Genomic DNA, 17,138 nt, shown 5'->3' with positions numbered 1-17,138 from the left:
CGTTCCATTGCCACATTCCATCTACTGCAGGCAGGATACCTGGCTGGCTGAATGTCGCTGAGAAGCTCACAGAGACCGCCATAAGCAACAGTTTAACAGAATGCCACAGACTAATCAACCAAACTTTTTGGGTTGGGTTCTCTTTTATAGTCTGCAGGCATTAAATGAAAGAAGTCAGTGTTCCAGCAGAAGGAGACAACGTTTCAGAAAAGGCATTGTAGCAAACCAAAAAAGAAATTTTAAGCGCAGCAGAGTAACCGGCGCACATACCTGTTAGCTCAGGTGAGTTTAAAAGGCTGCTGTTGATAACAAGGGCATTTGCTAAATAGATGGTGTGTGTGCAACAATATACTGAAAGGTCAATTATATTGTGCAGCTTATCTCACCACCTGTAGTTATTTAGGTGAAAGCTCCAAAATGCTTGCCTAATATGTCTGTTTATCCAAAAGGAAGTAAAAAGGGAGAGCTAGAAAGATAGCATTGCATCACATTACATGGCAATGCAATGCACAGTTGCTGAAGTTGAACCAAAATGAGCTTGTAATCTGGCTTCTGCAACTTTGAACATGAAAAATCCAATGAGGAGAAGAAAAGCAAAGCCAAAGAGTCCATCCCAAAATCCGACAAACAAGCAAAATGAACAAAAAACATTGAATTCAATTCTTTCTGATTTTAGAAACTGCATTAAAGAAGGGGTGCACCGGTCCTGGAGATACTGCAATACCAGGTCAATGCGTGGAGTGGACAGAGCAAGCGCTTTTTCCATCTCCCTGTTCTAAAAATCCATTTAATATATGGTCCCCAGATAGGGGACGTATCAGATATTAAACTGATAAGAACAGATACTACACTTGATCTTAGCCAAAAGGCCGAGAAGCGATAACCAGAATTGGTTTCAAACTACGGAGCCACCCAAGGATCCTGAAAAGTCCATTTGTGGAGATGAGCTCCTGGACTCCCGTTAAGAAGACATGTTGTCAACCTCTAGATCCCTTACATGCCTGCACTTTTCGGCTTGCTGCTGCTGCAATCCACGCGTTTTAGATCTGCATAACTCCACCTCTTTAAACACAGCACCTTCACCCCCTGCTGTTCCCACCCGCCTCAACACCGTTGGAAGGGAGGAGAACCAATTAAGGCGGGGGGTGGGGTGGAACGAGCAGCTGTCTACCCTTAGCAGGAGGGCTCCTGATTACATACCTCTCCTGCTGCTGCTGCTGCTGGCTGTCCAGCAGCAGACTGAAGGTGGCTGCTGCTGTGCACAGGTATATAAAGGCTCAGAGCCTATTATGACACGCGCAGCCAGCGTTCCATTGCCACATTCCATCTACTGCAGGCAGGATACCTGGCTGGCTGAATGTCGCTGAGAAGCTCACAGAGACCGCCATAAGCAACAGTTTAACAGAATGCCACAGACTAATCAACCAAACTTTTTGGGTTGGGTTCTCTTTTATAGTCTGCAGGCATTAAATGAAAGAAGTCAGTGTTCCAGCAGAAGGAGACAACGTTTCAGAAAAGGCATTGTAGCAAACCAAAAAAGAAATTTTAAGCGCAGCAGAGTAACCAGCGCACATACCTGTTAGCTCAGGTGAGTTTAAAAGGCTGCTGTTGATAACAAGGGCATTTGCTAAATAGATGGTGTGTGTGCAACAATATACTGAAAGGTCAATTATATTGTGCAGCTTATCTCACCACCTGTAGTTATTTAGGTGAAAGCTCCAAAATGCTTGCCTAATATGTCTGTTTATCCAAAAGGAAGTAAAAAGGGAGAGCTAGAAAGATAGCATTGCATCACATTACATGGCAATGCAATGCACAGTTGCTGAAGTTGAACCAAAATGAGCTTGTAATCTGGCTTCTGCAACTTTGAACATGAAAAATCCAATGAGGAGAAGAAAAGCAAAGCCAAAGAGTCCATCCCAAAATCCGACAAACAAGCAAAATGAACAAAAAACATTGAATTCAATTCTTTCTGATTTTAGAAACTGCATTAAAGAAGGGGTGCACCGGTCCTGGAGATACTGCAATACCAGGTCAATGCGTGGAGTGGACAGAGCAAGCTCTTTTTCCATCTCCCTGTTCTAAAAATCCATTTAATATATGGTCCCCAGATAGGGGACGTATCAGATATTAAACTGATAAGAACAGATACTACACTTGATCTTAGCCAAAAGGCCGAGAAGCGATAACCAGAATTGGTTTCAAACTACGGAGCCACCCAAGGATCCTGAAAAGTCCATTTGTGGAGATGAGCTCCTGGACTCCCGTTAAGAAGACATGTTGTCAACCTCTAGATCCCTTACATGCCTGCACTTTTCGGCTTGCTGCTGCTGCAATCCACGCGTTTTAGATCTGCATAACTCCACCTCTTTAAACACAGCACCTTCACCCCCTGCTGTTCCCACCCGCCTCAACACCGTTGGAAGGGAGGAGAACCAATTAAGGCGGGGGGTGGGGTGGAACGAGCAGCTGTCTACCCTTAGCAGGAGGGCTCCTGATTACATACCTCTCCTGCTGCTGCTGCTGCTGGCTGTCCAGCAGCAGACTGAAGGTGGCTGCTGCTGTGCACAGGTATATAAAGGCTCAGAGCCTATTATGACACGCGCAGCCAGCGTTCCATTGCCACATTCCATCTACTGCAGGCAGGATACCTGGCTGGCTGAATGTCGCTGAGAAGCTCACAGAGACCGCCATAAGCAACAGTTTAACAGAATGCCACAGACTAATCAACCAAACTTTTTGGGTTGGGTTCTCTTTTATAGTCTGCAGGCATTAAATGAAAGAAGTCAGTGTTCCAGCAGAAGGAGACAACGTTTCAGAAAAGGCATTGTAGCAAACCAAAAAAGAAATTTTAAGCGCAGCAGAGTAACCAGCGCACATACCTGTTAGCTCAGGTGAGTTTAAAAGGCTGCTGTTGATAACAAGGGCATTTGCTAAATAGATGGTGTGTGTGCAACAATATACTGAAAGGTCAATTATATTGTGCAGCTTATCTCACCACCTGTAGTTATTTAGGTGAAAGCTCCAAAATGCTTGCCTAATATGTCTGTTTATCCAAAAGGAAGTAAAAAGGGAGAGCTAGAAAGATAGCATTGCATCACATTACATGGCAATGCAATGCACAGTTGCTGAAGTTGAACCAAAATGAGCTTGTAATCTGGCTTCTGCAACTTTGAACATGAAAAATCTAATGAGGAGAAGAAAAGCAAAGCCAAAGAGTCCATCCCAAAATCCGACAAACAAGCAAAATGAACAAAAAACATTGAATTCAATTCTTTCTGATTTTAGAAACTGCATTAAAGAAGGGGTGCACCGGTCCTGGAGATACTGCAATACCAGGTCAATGCGTGGAGTGGACAGAGCAAGCTCTTTTTCCATCTCCCTGTTCTAAAAATCCATTTAATATATGGTCCCCAGATAGGGGACGTATCAGATATTAAACTGATAAGAACAGATACTACACTTGATCTTAGCCAAAAGGCCGAGAAGCGATAACCAGAATTGGTTTCAAACTACGGAGCCACCCAAGGATCCTGAAAAGTCCATTTGTGGAGATGAGCTCCTGGACTCCCGTTAAGAAGACATGTTGTCAACCTCTAGATCCCTTACATGCCTGCACTTTTCGGCTTGCTGCTGCTGCAATCCACGCGTTTTAGATCTGCATAACTCCACCTCTTTAAACACAGCACCTTCACCCCCTGCTGTTCCCACCCGCCTCAACACCGTTGGAAGGGAGGAGAACCAATTAAGGCGGGGGGTGGGGTGGAACGAGCAGCTGTCTACCCTTAGCAGGAGGGCTCCTGATTACATACCTCTCCTGCTGCTGCTGCTGGCTGTCCAGCAGCAGACTGAAGGTGGCTGCTGCTGTGCACAGGTATATAAAGGCTCAGAGCCTATTATGACACGCGCAGCCAGCGTTCCATTGCCACATTCCATCTACTGCAGGCAGGATACCTGGCTGGCTGAATGTCGCTGAGAAGCTCACAGAGACCGCCATAAGGAACAGTTTAACAGAATGCCACAGACTAATCAACCAAACTTTTTGGGTTGGGTTCTCTTTTATAGTCTGCAGGCATTAAATGAAAGAAGTCAGTGTTCCAGCAGAAGGAGACAACGTTTCAGAAAAGGCATTGTAGCAAACCAAAAAAGAAATTTTAAGCGCAGCAGAGTAACCAGCGCACATACCTGTTAGCTCAGGTGAGTTTAAAAGGCTGCTGTTGATAACAAGGGCATTTGCTAAATAGATGGTGTGTGTGCAACAATATACTGAAAGGTCAATTATATTGTGCAGCTTATCTCACCACCTGTAGTTATTTAGGTGAAAGCTCCAAAATGCTTGCCTAATATGTCTGTTTATCCAAAAGGAAGTAAAAAGGGAGAGCTAGAAAGATAGCATTGCATCACATTACATGGCAATGCAATGCACAGTTGCTGAAGTTGAACCAAAATGAGCTTGTAATCTGGCTTCTGCAACTTTGAACATGAAAAATCCAATGAGGAGAAGAAAAGCAAAGCCAAAGAGTCCATCCCAAAATCCGACAAACAAGCAAAATGAACAAAAAACATTGAATTCAATTCTTTCTGATTTTAGAAACTGCATTAAAGAAGGGGTGCACCGGTCCTGGAGATACTGCAATACCAGGTCAATGCGTGGAGTGGACAGAGCAAGCTCTTTTTCCATCTCCCTGTTCTAAAAATCCATTTAATATATGGTCCCCAGATAGGGGACGTATCAGATATTAAACTGATAAGAACAGATACTACACTTGATCTTAGCCAAAAGGCCGAGAAGCGATAACCAGAATTGGTTTCAAACTACGGAGCCACCCAAGGATCCTGAAAAGTCCATTTGTGCAGATGAGCTCCTGGACTCCCGTTAAGAAGACATGTTGTCAACCTCTAGATCCCTTACATGCCTGCACTTTTCGGCTTGCTGCTGCTGCAATCCACGCGTTTTAGATCTGCATAACTCCACCTCTTTAAACACAGCACCTTCACCCCCTGCTGTTCCCACCCGCCTCAACACCGTTGGAAGGGAGGAGAACCAATTAAGGCGGGGGGTGGGGTGGAACGAGCAGCTGTCTACCCTTAGCAGGAGGGCTCCTGATTACATACCTCTCCTGCTGCTGCTGCTGCTGGCTGTCCAGCAGCAGACTGAAGGTGGCTGCTGCTGTGCACAGGTATATAAAGGCTCAGAGCCTATTATGACACGCACAGCCAGCGTTCCATTGCCACATTCCATCTACTGCAGGCAGGATACCTGGCTGGCTGAATGTCGCTGAGAAGCTCACAGAGACCGCCATAAGCAACAGTTTAACAGAATGCCACAGACTAATCAACCAAACTTTTTGGGTTGGGTTCTCTTTTATAGTCTGCAGGCATTAAATGAAAGAAGTCAGTGTTCCAGCAGAAGGAGACAATGTTTCAGAAAAGGCATTGTAGCAAACCAAAAAAGAAATTTTAAGCGCAGCAGAGTAACCAGCGCACATACCTGTTAGCTCAGGTGAGTTTAAAAGGCTGCTGTTGATAACAAGGGCATTTGCTAAATAGATGGTGTGTGTGCAACAATATACTGAAAGGTCAATTATATTGTGCAGCTTATCTCACCACCTGTAGTTATTTAGGTGAAAGCTCCAAAATGCTTGCCTAATATGTCTGTTTATCCAAAAGGAAGTAAAAAGGGAGAGCTAGAAAGATAGCATTGCATCACATTACATGGCAATGCAATGCACAGTTGCTGAAGTTGAACCAAAATGAGCTTGTAATCTGGCTTCTGCAACTTTGAACATGAAAAATCCAATGAGGAGAAGAAAAGCAAAGCCAAAGAGTCCATCCCAAAATCCGACAAACAAGCAAAATGAACAAAAAACATTGAATTCAATTCTTTCTGATTTTAGAAACTGCATTAAAGAAGGGGTGCACCGGTCCTGGAGATACTGCAATACCAGGTCAATGCGTGGAGTGGACAGAGCAAGCTCTTTTTCCATCTCCCTGTTCTAAAAATCCATTTAATATATGGTCCCCAGATAGGGGACGTATCAGATATTAAACTGATAAGAACAGATACTACACTTGATCTTAGCCAAAAGGCCGAGAAGCGATAACCAGAATTGGTTTCAAACTACGGAGCCACCCAAGGATCCTGAAAAGTCCATTTGTGGAGATGAGCTCCTGGACTCCCGTTAAGAAGACATGTTGTCAACCTCTAGATCCCTTACATGCCTGCACTTTTCGGCTTGCTGCTGCTGCAATCCACGCGTTTTAGATCTGCATAACTCCACCTCTTTAAACACAGCACCTTCACCCCCTGCTGTTCCCACCCGCCTCAACACCGTTGGAAGGGAGGAGAACCAATTAAGGCGGGGGGTGGGGTGGAACGAGCAGCTGTCTACCCTTAGCAGGAGGGCTCCTGATTACATACCTCTCCTGCTGCTGCTGCTGCTGGCTGTCCAGCAGCAGACTGAAGGTGGCTGCTGCTGTGCACAGGTATATAAAGGCTCAGAGCCTATTATGACACGCGCAGCCAGCGTTCCATTGCCACATTCCATCTACTGCAGGCAGGATACCTGGCTGGCTGAATGTCGCTGAGAAGCTCACAGAGACCGCCATAAGCAACAGTTTAACAGAATGCCACAGACTAATCAACCAAACTTTTTGGGTTGGGTTCTCTTTTATAGTCTGCAGGCATTAAATGAAAGAAGTCAGTGTTCCAGCAGAAGGAGACAACGTTTCAGAAAAGGCATTGTAGCAAACCAAAAAATAAATTTTAAGCGCAGCAGAGTAACCAGCGCACATACCTGTTAGCTCAGGTGAGTTTAAAAGGCTGCTGTTGATAACAAGGGCATTTGCTAAATAGATGGTGTGTGTGCAACAATATACTGAAAGATCAATTATATTGTGCAGCTTATCTCACCACCTGTAGTTATTTAGGTGAAAGCTCCAAAATGCTTGCCTAATATGTCTGTTTATCCAAAAGGAAGTAAAAAGGGAGAGCTAGAAAGATAGCATTGCATCACATTACATGGCAATGCAATGCACAGTTGCTGAAGTTGAACCAAAATGAGCTTGTAATCTGGCTTCTGCAACTTTGAACATGAAAAATCCAATGAGGAGAAGAAAAGCAAAGCCAAAGAGTCCATCCCAAAATCCGACAAACAAGCAAAATGAACAAAAAACATTGAATTCAATTCTTTCTGATTTTAGAAACTGCATTAAAGAAGGGGTGCACCGGTCCTGGAGATACTGCAATACCAGGTCAATGCGTGGAGTGGACAGAGCAAGCTCTTTTTCCATCTCCCTGTTCTAAAAATCCATTTAATATATGGTCCCCAGATAGGGGACGTATCAGATATTAAACTGATAAGAACAGATTTTTTGATTGAATATATCTTTTATTAGCACAAAAAATAAGTTAACAGACAGTGTACAGTGCCGCAGCCCAGTACACACAGAATTCTACATCATATTTACATAGCATGAGGATACGACGCACTAACTAGACACATCACACCCCTATGCTACACAAAACACTCAATCTGAAAGAAAAAGCATGTCAATCAATACAGTACGACGAACCGTGATAAGGGATGGGGATTGGGAAAAAGGGGATGGGGAGGGGAAAATCACAGGCCCGAAGCTTTATTGAAAGACAAGACACATAAGGGGAGAGGGGGAGGAGGGGTTTAGTCCTCGTCCTCGTCCTCCGGACCGTCCATGATGGAATAGTCTCTGAGCAGGCTGTGGATCAGCCTGCGGCAGTCCTGGATGGACATCCTCTCCCTCCTCAAGATGAGCCGGTTCCTGGCGACCCAAACGGCATCCTTGAAGCAGTTCATAAGGCGCCAAGCCTCCTGGATGGCTCCGACGGTATGAACCCCAGGGAAGAGTCCGTAAAGCACAGAATGGTGCGATAGGCTCGCCCTGGGGACAGAGTTCCTCAGGTCGTCCTCAAGTGCAGTCAATAGGCGCTGTGCAAATCCGCAGTCCCAAAAAGTGTGCAAAGATGTTTCCTCCACGAAGGGGCACCTTGGGCAGTACCGGGTCTTGCACAGGTTCCGGGCATGCATGAATGACCGGACGGGCAGTCCGCCCTGAATCGCCATCCACGACAAGTCCTTGTGCCCGTTGGTCAGCCTGTCAGACGACACATTTGTCCACACAGTCTCCAGCGTGTCCTGGTGAAGTCCTGTGATGTTCTCCACGTCATCCTTGGCTCTGATTAGCTTGTGGATAGTTTTGGGCTTCCACAAGTCGGGCTTGAGTCCCTCCAGTTGATGCTCCCCCACAAATCGAACGACGTCTCCGTAGAACCATGGCGTCGTCCAGTTGTAGGGGAAGGAGCTGTCCCACTTGTCCCAGCCGAGTCGCCTCCAAAGAGGAAGCAGGAAGAAGCGAGACATGGACCTGCCCGCGGAGCCATTCTTGACTTGCAAAGTCCGGCGGACACAATCACACACAAAAGAGGATCGCAGGAGGGTGGGGATATCTGGAACGCCCTTCCCACCCTTGCGAGGCTCCTTGTACATGACGGCCCGCCTGACTCTGTCCATCTTGGATCCCCAGACAAAGTGAAACACTGTCCTGGTAATGGCCCTGCACACAGTGACGTGTGGGGGCCAGGCCTGCGCCGTGTACTGCAAGACGGGCAGGACCTCATTACGCAGGATGAGTGCCTTACCCTCACAAGTGAGGTGTCTGAGGCTCCAGAGTCCGATCCGTTGCTTCACCTTGGCCAAGCGTTCTTGCCAGGACTTGAGGGCCGCTCCTTCCTTCCCGAACCAGACTCCCAGCACCTTGAGGAAATCCGGTTGAATGTTGAAGGGGAAGGGGGCGGAGGAGGCCGGCTGCCAATCCCCGAAGAGCATGGCTTCCGACTTCCTGCAGTTGACTTTGGCCCCTGAAGCCCGGCCGAACCTCTCACACGTCTGGACGAGGGCGTCGACTGAACCACGATCAGCGCAGAAGACGGTGACGTCGTCCATGTAGAGCGAGCACTTGACCTCGTGTCGTCCCGGACCCGGTGCGGTGATCCCTCTGATCTCTCCATTCTGCCGGATAGCCTCTGCGAAGAGTTCTATAACACAAACAAAAAGAAGAGGTGATAGAGGGCAGCCTTGTCTGACCCCAGAGAGGACAGGGAAGGGGTCAGTCTTCCAGCCGTTCACCAACACCGAGCTGTGGATATCAAAATACATCAGACGGACATACGAACAAAACATGTTACCCAAACCTAACCGGTGCAGAGCTCGGCCCATGAACTCGTGGGAAACCCGGTCGAAGGCCTTCTCCTGATCCAAGGAGACCAGGGCCGCGTGTGCGCGGCGGACCTTGATGTACTCGACCGTGTCCCGCACGACAGCGAGGCTGTCTGCGATGCGACGTCCAGGGATGCCGCAGGTCTGGTCCGGGTGGATGATCCGTCCGATGACCGTCTTAAGTCGTGTCGCCATCGTCTTGGCCAGGATCTTGTAGTCCACGTTGAGCAGAGTGATGGGACGCCAATTCCTCAGGTCGCACCTCTCTCCCTTCCGCTTGTACAGGATCGTGACCATTCCTTCCCTCAAAGATGGAGGCATTCTACCCTCCACCACCATCTCCTCGTACAGGTCCAACAGGTCCGGACAGATGAGGTCTCCCAGCGCTACATAGAGCTCCGCTGGAAGACCATCACTGCCCGGGGTCCTGCCGGTCCTAAAGGATTTAGCGGCAGAGAGCAATTCGCCCACCATCAGAGGTTTGTCCAAGGCTGCCGTGCCTGCAGGATCAAGATGGTTAGTGATACCTGACAGGAACTTATCAGCAGCGTCGGGGTCGGTAGTCTTGTGGGAGTAGAGTTCGCTGTAGAAGTCGCTGACGACCCTCATCACGTCCTCCTTCCCACGTCGCATGTTTCCGCTCTCGTCTCGCAGCTCGTTCAGGGGCGTGTGACCGGCATGAAGTTTCCTGAAAAAGAATGAGTTACATTTCTCACCCTTCTCCAGATTCTCCACTTTGGAACGGAAGATGATTCGCTTGGACTCCTCCTCAAAGTGCCTTTTCAGGCTCTTCTTGGTCTCCTCCAGCTCCTCCCTCACGTCCCAGCCGCAGTGAAGAAGGTCCTGCAGCGACCGCAGCTCGCGCTGCAGCCCTCTGAAGTCCCTCCTCTTCTCACACGCCTGTTGTCGACCCTTGGCCTGAAAGAAACAGCGAAACTCAAGTTTAACATATTCCCACCAATCAGAGACTGTTTGGAAGCTACCCTTGTAGGACTGCCACATTGCGTAGGCTGCTCTCAGCTCCTCCACGACTTCATCCTGAGCCAGCAGAGCACAATTCAGCTTCCAGGAGCCGGGGCCGGACGGAAAACCGTCGCCGAGGACACCTTGTAAGTGAATGGCTCTGTGGTCGGAGAAGAAGCAGGAGACTATCGAGTGCCTACTCTGCCTGACTGCCCGAGAGGTGAACACAAAGTCAATCCTGGAGCGGAGTGAGCCATCGGGTCGGCTCCACGAATAGTTCGTGGAGCCTCTCCCCATGGAGCCCACCACGTCCTGAAGAGAGGCCTCGGTTACCATCTCGATGAGCAGCTTGGACGTGATGTCCAACTTGGCAGATGTGCCAGAACTACGACCGTCCTCCTCGATGGGGCAGTTGAAATCCCCGGCCATCACTAAGGTCCTGGTGGTGGCAAGCTGAAGCCGCAGGGTCTGGAAAAGCTCCAAACGCTCATTCTTCAGTGGGGACGCATACACGTTGATGAACCTGACAGGTTCTCCCGCCCAGTTGCCATCTACAACAAGAGCCCTGCCGCAGATGAGCTCCTGGACGGACTCAAGCGTGAATGCGCCCCCCCTGATCAGAATTGCGACCCCCGCAGACTTGCAGTCACCCCCACCGGACCAGTAGGATGGACCGTGGGACCACTCCCTGGCCAGATGTTTGAAGGACCTAGAGGAGGGAAGGGAACATTCCTGCAACATATAAACATCACACAACTGGGAAGTAAGGAAGGCATAAATAGTCTGACGTCTGAACTTGTCCTTGATGCTCCTGACATTAATGGAAAATAAGTTAATATTAGCCATCATGTAGGGAAAAAAGAAAAAGTTAGCGCAGGCAATACACCTTAGTTACCACTCCGGTCGGGTGGTCCCTCGTCGGTGTTGACTGCTGGTGACGGGATCACCAGCAGGCCCTCTTCCTCCATCTGGTCAAGCAGCGCGGCCTCGATCTCGGCGACCACCAGTTCCTCCTCTTCTGGCTCGGCCACCAGGGTCTCAACCATGTGCTCCATCTCTTCTGGCTCAGGGAGGGTATCCTCCTTTTCGCCTACGAAATCCAGAATCTTCTTTTTGGAGGATTCAGTAGCAGGGCTGTCCTCCACCTTCCTCTTTCCCCGGGTTGGAACTGGGGAGACAAGAAGGGGAAAATCCTCCTCGGAATAGATAGCGGCGGGTGGAGGAAAGGTTAATTCCACCGCTACCATGGTCTGGGGAGGGAGAGTGGCTGCCGGGGCAGGGGAAAGGACACCTGCTGAGGAGTAGGGGAAGGAGGAAGAGGAAGTGGAATCCTCAGCAGGGGTGGCCGGGGTGGGGGGGGGATTGGACGGGGGTGGCAGGGGGAGGGATCGAGAGAGGGGTGACAGAACTCTTACCCTCCTTTGACTTTTTCTTCTGCTTCGGAGCTGCTGGGACCGTCGCTGGGGCTTTGGCCACCGACTCCTTGACCGCTTTGGCCTTGGTCGTCTCGGCCTTGGCCGCTGGGGCCTTGGTCGTCGCGTCCTTGACCTTCACAGGCCTGGTCGTCGGGGCCTTGTCCTCCGTAGCTGGGGTCGTCGCAACCACCGATGCCCAGGATCTCTCACGCCTGGGGCAATCCTTGTACAGATGAGCCGCCAGCCCACACAGGTTGCAGGACGTCTTCTTCGGGCAGTCCTTCGAGCTGTGTCCCGTCACTCGACAAATCCTGCAGGCATCCTCCTTGCAGTCCTTCATCTCGTGGCCGTTCTTGCCGCATCTCCTGCAGTTCCGCGGCATGTCCGGGTAATAGATGAGGCCGTAGGAGTTGCCCAGGGAGAATGTCGGGGGCAGGTGCCGAAGTCCGTCTGAGTACGCCAGGTCCCTGTGAAGTCTAACGGTCACCGACCACTTACCTGTCCAGAAGCCGAGTCCATTCAGGATGTGAGAGGGTTCCTTCACAACCAAACAGAAGCGTCTCAGGAAGGTACAGATGTCTTGGCCTGGGGTGTGCGGGTTGCGCATGGAGACCGTGATCCTCCTTTCATCCCTCTGGATAGGGCAGCTACCTGTAAAGGCAGAGAAAGAATTATCCGGTCCTTTTGCGCTTACAATTTCCCAGAACCTCCTGCAGGTGTTCCCAGTGGCGAAGGTGACGAAGAAGATCCCCGTCAAGAAGGTCTGGATGCTGAGGGTGTCCGACCTGGAGAAGCCTCGATCCAGCAGCATCTTCTGGCAGAACACGTCCGAGGACATGTCCGGCACCCTCCCATCCACTTCCTTCAGCTTCAGGGCCACCGTCTGCCGCATCCATGGCTCCAGGGCTGGAGCTTCGTGGCGGGGCTTCTGGGGTCCCTTCTGCTGGCCAGTCGTGGAGGCAGAGTCCTTGGGGTCAGAATCGGCTCCTGGCTGGGCCCTCCTGGCTGTCCCCAGCTCCAGGCTCTTCTTTTCGGCCTTCCTCGCAGCGCTTGCCATGGCTTTCCTCCTGCAGTTACTTCTTGGAGCTGGATCTGGAACTCTTCCCGGAATGGGTGGAGCTATGCAGATTCTTCTCCCGTCGTGTTCTGGACAAATTCCCCGAAAGGTCTTTGTCTCGATGATTTTCTTCCTCGAAGATTCCACAGGACAGCCCGATTCTTCTCCGAGTCTTCGTCTTCTTCTGGATTCTTTAGAGCTTCTTCCTCCCACCGATATCCTCCTTCGTTCTCCGATGTCAGCTGGGCTCCGAAGCTCTTCTCCTTCCGAGTTCGATCGCTCTCGTCAAGTGTAGATCGTAGCTCTTGTGTTCTTAAAAGAACAGATACTACACTTGATCTTAGCCAAAAGGCCGAGAAGCGATAACCAGAATTGGTTTCAAACTACGGAGCCACCCAAGGATCCTGAAAAGTCCATTTGTGGAGATGAGCTCCTGGACTCCCGTTAAGAAGACATGTTGTCAACCTCTAGATCCCTTACATGCCTGCACTTTTCGGCTTGCTGCTGCTGCAATCCACGCGTTTTAGATCTGCATAACTCCACCTCTTTAAACACAGCACCTTCACCCCCTGCTGTTCCCACCCGCCTCAACACCGTTGGAAGGGAGGAGAACCAATTAAGGCGGGGGGTGGGGTGGAACGAGCAGCTGTCTACCCTTAGCAGGAGGGCTCCTGATTACATACCTCTCCTGCTGCTGCTGCTGCTGGCTGTCCAGCAGCAGACTGAAGGTGGCTGCTGCTGTGCACAGGTATATAAAGGCTCAGAGCCTATTATGACACGCGCAGCCAGCGTTCCATTGCCACATTCCATCTACTGCAGGCAGGATACCTGGCTGGCTGAATGTCGCTGAGAAGCTCACAGAGACCGCCATAAGCAACAGTTTAACAGAATGCCACAGACTAATCAACCAAACTTTTTGGGTTGGGTTCTCTTTTATAGTCTGCAGGCATTAAATGAAAGAAGTCAGTGTTCCAGCAGAAGGAGACAACGTTTCAGAAAAGGCATTGTAGCAAACCAAAAAAGAAATTTTAAGCGCAGCAGAGTAACCAGCGCACATACCTGTTAGCTCAGGTGAGTTTAAAAGGCTGCTGTTGATAACAAGGGCATTTGCTAAATAGATGGTGTGTGTGCAACAATATACTGAAAGGTCAATTATATTGTGCAGCTTATCTCACCACCTGTAGTTATTTAGGTGAAAGCTCCAAAATGCTTGCCTAATATGTCTGTTTATCCAAAAGGAAGTAAAAAGGGAGAGCTAGAAAGATAGCATTGCATCACATTACATGGCAATGCAATGCACAGTTGCTGAAGTTGAACCAAAATGAGCTTGTAATCTGGCTTCTGCAACTTTGAACATGAAAAATCCAATGAGGAGAAGAAAAGCAAAGCCAAAGAGTCCATCCCAAAATCCGACAAACAAGCAAAATGAACAAAAAACATTGAATTCAATTCTTTCTGATTTTAGAAACTGCATTAAAGAAGGGGTGCACCGGTCCTGGAGATACTGCAATACCAGGTCAATGCGTGGAGTGGACAGAGCAAGCTCTTTTTCCATCTCCCTGTTCTAAAAATCCATTTAATATATGGTCCCCAGATAGGGGACGTATCAGATATTAAACTGATAAGAACAGATACTACACTTGATCTTAGCCAAAAGGCCGAGAAGCGATAACCAGAATTGGTTTCAAACTACGGAGCCACCCAAGGATCCTGAAAAGTCCATTTGTGGAGATGAGCTCCTGGACTCCCGTTAAGAAGACATGTTGTCAACCTCTAGATCCCTTACATGCCTGCACTTTTCGGCTTGCTGCTGCTGCAATCCACGCGTTTTAGATCTGCATAACTCCACCTCTTTAAACACAGCACCTTCACCCCCTGCTGTTCCCACCCGCCTCAACACCGTTGGAAGGGAGGAGAACCAATTAAGGCGGGGGGTGGGGTGGAACGAGCAGCTGTCTACCCTTAGCAGGAGGGCTCCTGATTACATACCTCTCCTGCTGCTGCTGCTGCTGGCTGTCCAGCAGCAGACTGAAGGTGGCTGCTGCTGTGCACAGGTATATAAAGGCTCAGAGCCTATTATGACACGCGCAGCCAGCGTTCCATTGCCACATTCCATCTACTGCAGGCAGGATACCTGGCTGGCTGAATGTCGCTGAGAAGCTCACAGAGACCGCCATAAGCAACAGTTTAACAGAATGCCACAGACTAATCAACCAAACTTTTTGGGTTGGGTTCTCTTTTATAGTCTGCAGGCATTAAATGAAAGAAGTCAGTGTTCCAGCAGACGGAGACAACGTTTCAGAAAAGGCATTGTAGCAAACCAAAAAAGAAATTTTAAGCGCAGCAGAGTAACCAGCGCACATACCTGTTAGCTCAGGTGAGTTTAAAAGGCTGCTGTTGATAACAAGGGCATTTGCTAAATAGATGGTGTGTGTGCAACAATATACTGAAAGGTCAATTATATTGTGCAGCTTATCTCACCACCTGTAGTTATTTAGGTGAAAGCTCCAAAATGCTTGCCTAATATGTCTGTTTATCCAAAAGGAAGTAAAAAGGGAGAGCTAGAAAGATAGCATTGCATCACATTACATGGCAATGCAATGCACAGTTGCTGAAGTTGAACCAAAATGAGCTTGTAATCTGGCTTCTGCAACTTTGAACATGAAAAATCCAATGAGGAGAAGAAAAGCAAAGCCAAAGAGTCCATCCCAAAATCCGACAAACAAGCAAAATGAACAAAAAACATTGAATTCAATTCTTTCTGATTTTAGAAACTGCATTAAAGAAGGGGTGCACCGGTCCTGGAGATACTGCAATACCAGGTCAATGCGTGGAGTGGACAGAGCAAGCTCTTTTTCCATCTCCCTGTTCTAAAAATCCATTTAATATATGGTCCCCAGATAGGGGACGTATCAGATATTAAACTGATAAGAACAGATACTACACTTGATCTTAGCCAAAAGGCCGAGAAGCGATAACCAGAATTGGTTTCAAACTACGGAGCCACCCAAGGATCCTGAAAAGTCCATTTGTGGAGATGAGCTCCTGGACTCCCGTTAAGAAGACATGTTGTCAACCTCTAGATCCCTTACATGCCTGCACTTTTCGGCTTGCTGCTGCTGCAATCCACGCGTTTTAGATCTGCATAACTCCACCTCTTTAAACACAGCACCTTCACCCCCTGCTGTTCCCACCCGCCTCAACACCGTTGGAAGGGAGGAGAACCAATTAAGGCGGGGGGTGGGGTGGAACGAGCAGCTGTCTACCCTTAGCAGGAGGGCTCCTGATTACATACCTCTCCTGCTGCTGCTGCTGCTGGCTGTCCAGCAGCAGACTGAAGGTGGCTGCTGCTGTGCACAGGTATATAAAGGCTCAGAGCCTATTATGACACCCGCAGCCAGCGTTCCATTGCCACATTCCATCTACTGCAGGCAGGATACCTGGCTGGCTGAATGTCGCTGAGAAGCTCACAGAGACCGCCATAAGCAACAGTTTAACAGAATGCCACAGACTAATCAACCAAACTTTTTGGGTTGGGTTCTCTTTTATAGTCTGCAGGCATTAAATGAAAGAAGTCAGTGTTCCAGCAGAAGGAGACAACGTTTCAGAAAAGGCATTGTAGCAAACCAAAAAAGAAATTTTAAGCGCAGCAGAGTAACCAGCGCACATACCTGTTAGCTCAGGTGAGTTTAAAAGGCTGCTGTTGATAACAAGGGCATTTGCTAAATAGATGGTGTGTGTGCAACAATATACTGAAAGGTCAATTATATTGTGCAGCTTATCTCACCACCTGTAGTTATTTAGGTGAAAGCTCCAAAATGCTTGCCTAATATGTCTGTTTATCCAAAAGGAAGTAAAAAGGGAGAGCTAGAAAGATAGCATTGCATCACATTACATGGCAATGCAATGCACAGTTGCTGAAGTTGAACCAAAATGAGCTTGTAATCTGGCTTCTGCAACTTTGAACATGAAAAATCCAATGAGGAGAAGAAAAGCAAAGCCAAAGAGTCCATCCCAAAATCCGACAAACAAGCAAAATGAACAAAAAACATTGAATTCAATTCTTTCTGATTTTAGAAACTGCATTAAAGAAGGGGTGCACCGGTCCTGGAGATACTGCAATACCAGGTCAATGCGTGGAGTGGACAGAGCAAGCTCTTTTTCCATCTCCCTGTTCTAAAAATCCATTTAATATATGGTCCCCAGATAGGGGACGTATCAGATATTAAACTGATAAGAACAGATACTACACTTGATCTTAGCCAAAAGGCCGAGAAGCGATAACCAGAATTGGTTTCAAACTACGGAGCCACCCAAGGATCCTGAAAAGTCCATTTGTGGAGATGAGCTCCTGGACTCCCGTTAAGAAGACATGTTGTCAACCTCTAGATCCCTTACATGCTTGCACTTTTCGGCTTGCTGCTGCTGCAATCCACGCGTTTTAGATCT

General features: G+C 48.5%; 9 non-coding genes and 1 pseudogene across 9 annotated transcripts; all 10 read right to left on the bottom strand.

Moving 5' to 3' along the window:
- Nucleotides 1-690: 690 nt before the first annotated feature.
- On the bottom strand, nucleotides 691-881 carry LOC141149850 (U2 spliceosomal RNA). The gene has a single exon (XR_012246133.1). It is a non-coding gene; the product is annotated as a U2 spliceosomal RNA (small nuclear RNA).
- Nucleotides 882-1,996: 1,115 nt separating this feature from the next.
- On the bottom strand, nucleotides 1,997-2,187 carry LOC141274225 (U2 spliceosomal RNA). The gene has a single exon (XR_012322510.1). It is a non-coding gene; the product is annotated as a U2 spliceosomal RNA (small nuclear RNA).
- A 1,115-nt stretch (nucleotides 2,188-3,302) lies between these two features.
- On the bottom strand, nucleotides 3,303-3,493 carry LOC141274223 (U2 spliceosomal RNA). The gene has a single exon (XR_012322509.1). It is a non-coding gene; the product is annotated as a U2 spliceosomal RNA (small nuclear RNA).
- A 1,112-nt stretch (nucleotides 3,494-4,605) lies between these two features.
- On the bottom strand, nucleotides 4,606-4,796 carry LOC141274222 (U2 spliceosomal RNA). Its single transcript, XR_012322508.1, has one exon. It is a non-coding gene; the product is annotated as a U2 spliceosomal RNA (small nuclear RNA).
- A 1,115-nt stretch (nucleotides 4,797-5,911) lies between these two features.
- On the bottom strand, nucleotides 5,912-6,102 carry LOC141274221 (U2 spliceosomal RNA). Its single transcript, XR_012322507.1, has one exon. It is a non-coding gene; the product is annotated as a U2 spliceosomal RNA (small nuclear RNA).
- Nucleotides 6,103-7,217: 1,115 nt separating this feature from the next.
- Nucleotides 7,218-7,410, bottom strand: LOC141150243 (U2 spliceosomal RNA). The gene has a single exon (XR_012246500.1). It is a non-coding gene; the product is annotated as a U2 spliceosomal RNA (small nuclear RNA).
- A 5,565-nt stretch (nucleotides 7,411-12,975) lies between these two features.
- Nucleotides 12,976-13,053, bottom strand: LOC141151014 (U2 spliceosomal RNA; annotated as a pseudogene).
- A 1,115-nt stretch (nucleotides 13,054-14,168) lies between these two features.
- On the bottom strand, nucleotides 14,169-14,359 carry LOC141274220 (U2 spliceosomal RNA). The gene has a single exon (XR_012322506.1). It is a non-coding gene; the product is annotated as a U2 spliceosomal RNA (small nuclear RNA).
- A 1,115-nt stretch (nucleotides 14,360-15,474) lies between these two features.
- LOC141274219 (U2 spliceosomal RNA) lies at nucleotides 15,475-15,665 on the bottom strand. Its single transcript, XR_012322505.1, has one exon. It is a non-coding gene; the product is annotated as a U2 spliceosomal RNA (small nuclear RNA).
- A 1,115-nt stretch (nucleotides 15,666-16,780) lies between these two features.
- LOC141274217 (U2 spliceosomal RNA) lies at nucleotides 16,781-16,971 on the bottom strand. Its single transcript, XR_012322504.1, has one exon. It is a non-coding gene; the product is annotated as a U2 spliceosomal RNA (small nuclear RNA).
- Between the last annotated feature and the right edge of the window lie 167 nt (nucleotides 16,972-17,138).

The sequence above is a fragment of the Phyllobates terribilis genome, unplaced genomic scaffold (genome assembly GCF_046119375.1).
Source record: "Phyllobates terribilis strain yellow unplaced genomic scaffold, ASM4611937v1 Scaffold_5__5_contigs__length_657084704, whole genome shotgun sequence".
In the NCBI taxonomy this organism is placed as follows: Eukaryota; Metazoa; Chordata; class Amphibia; order Anura; family Dendrobatidae; genus Phyllobates; species Phyllobates terribilis.
This window is presented reverse-complemented; position numbering and strand designations above follow the sequence as displayed.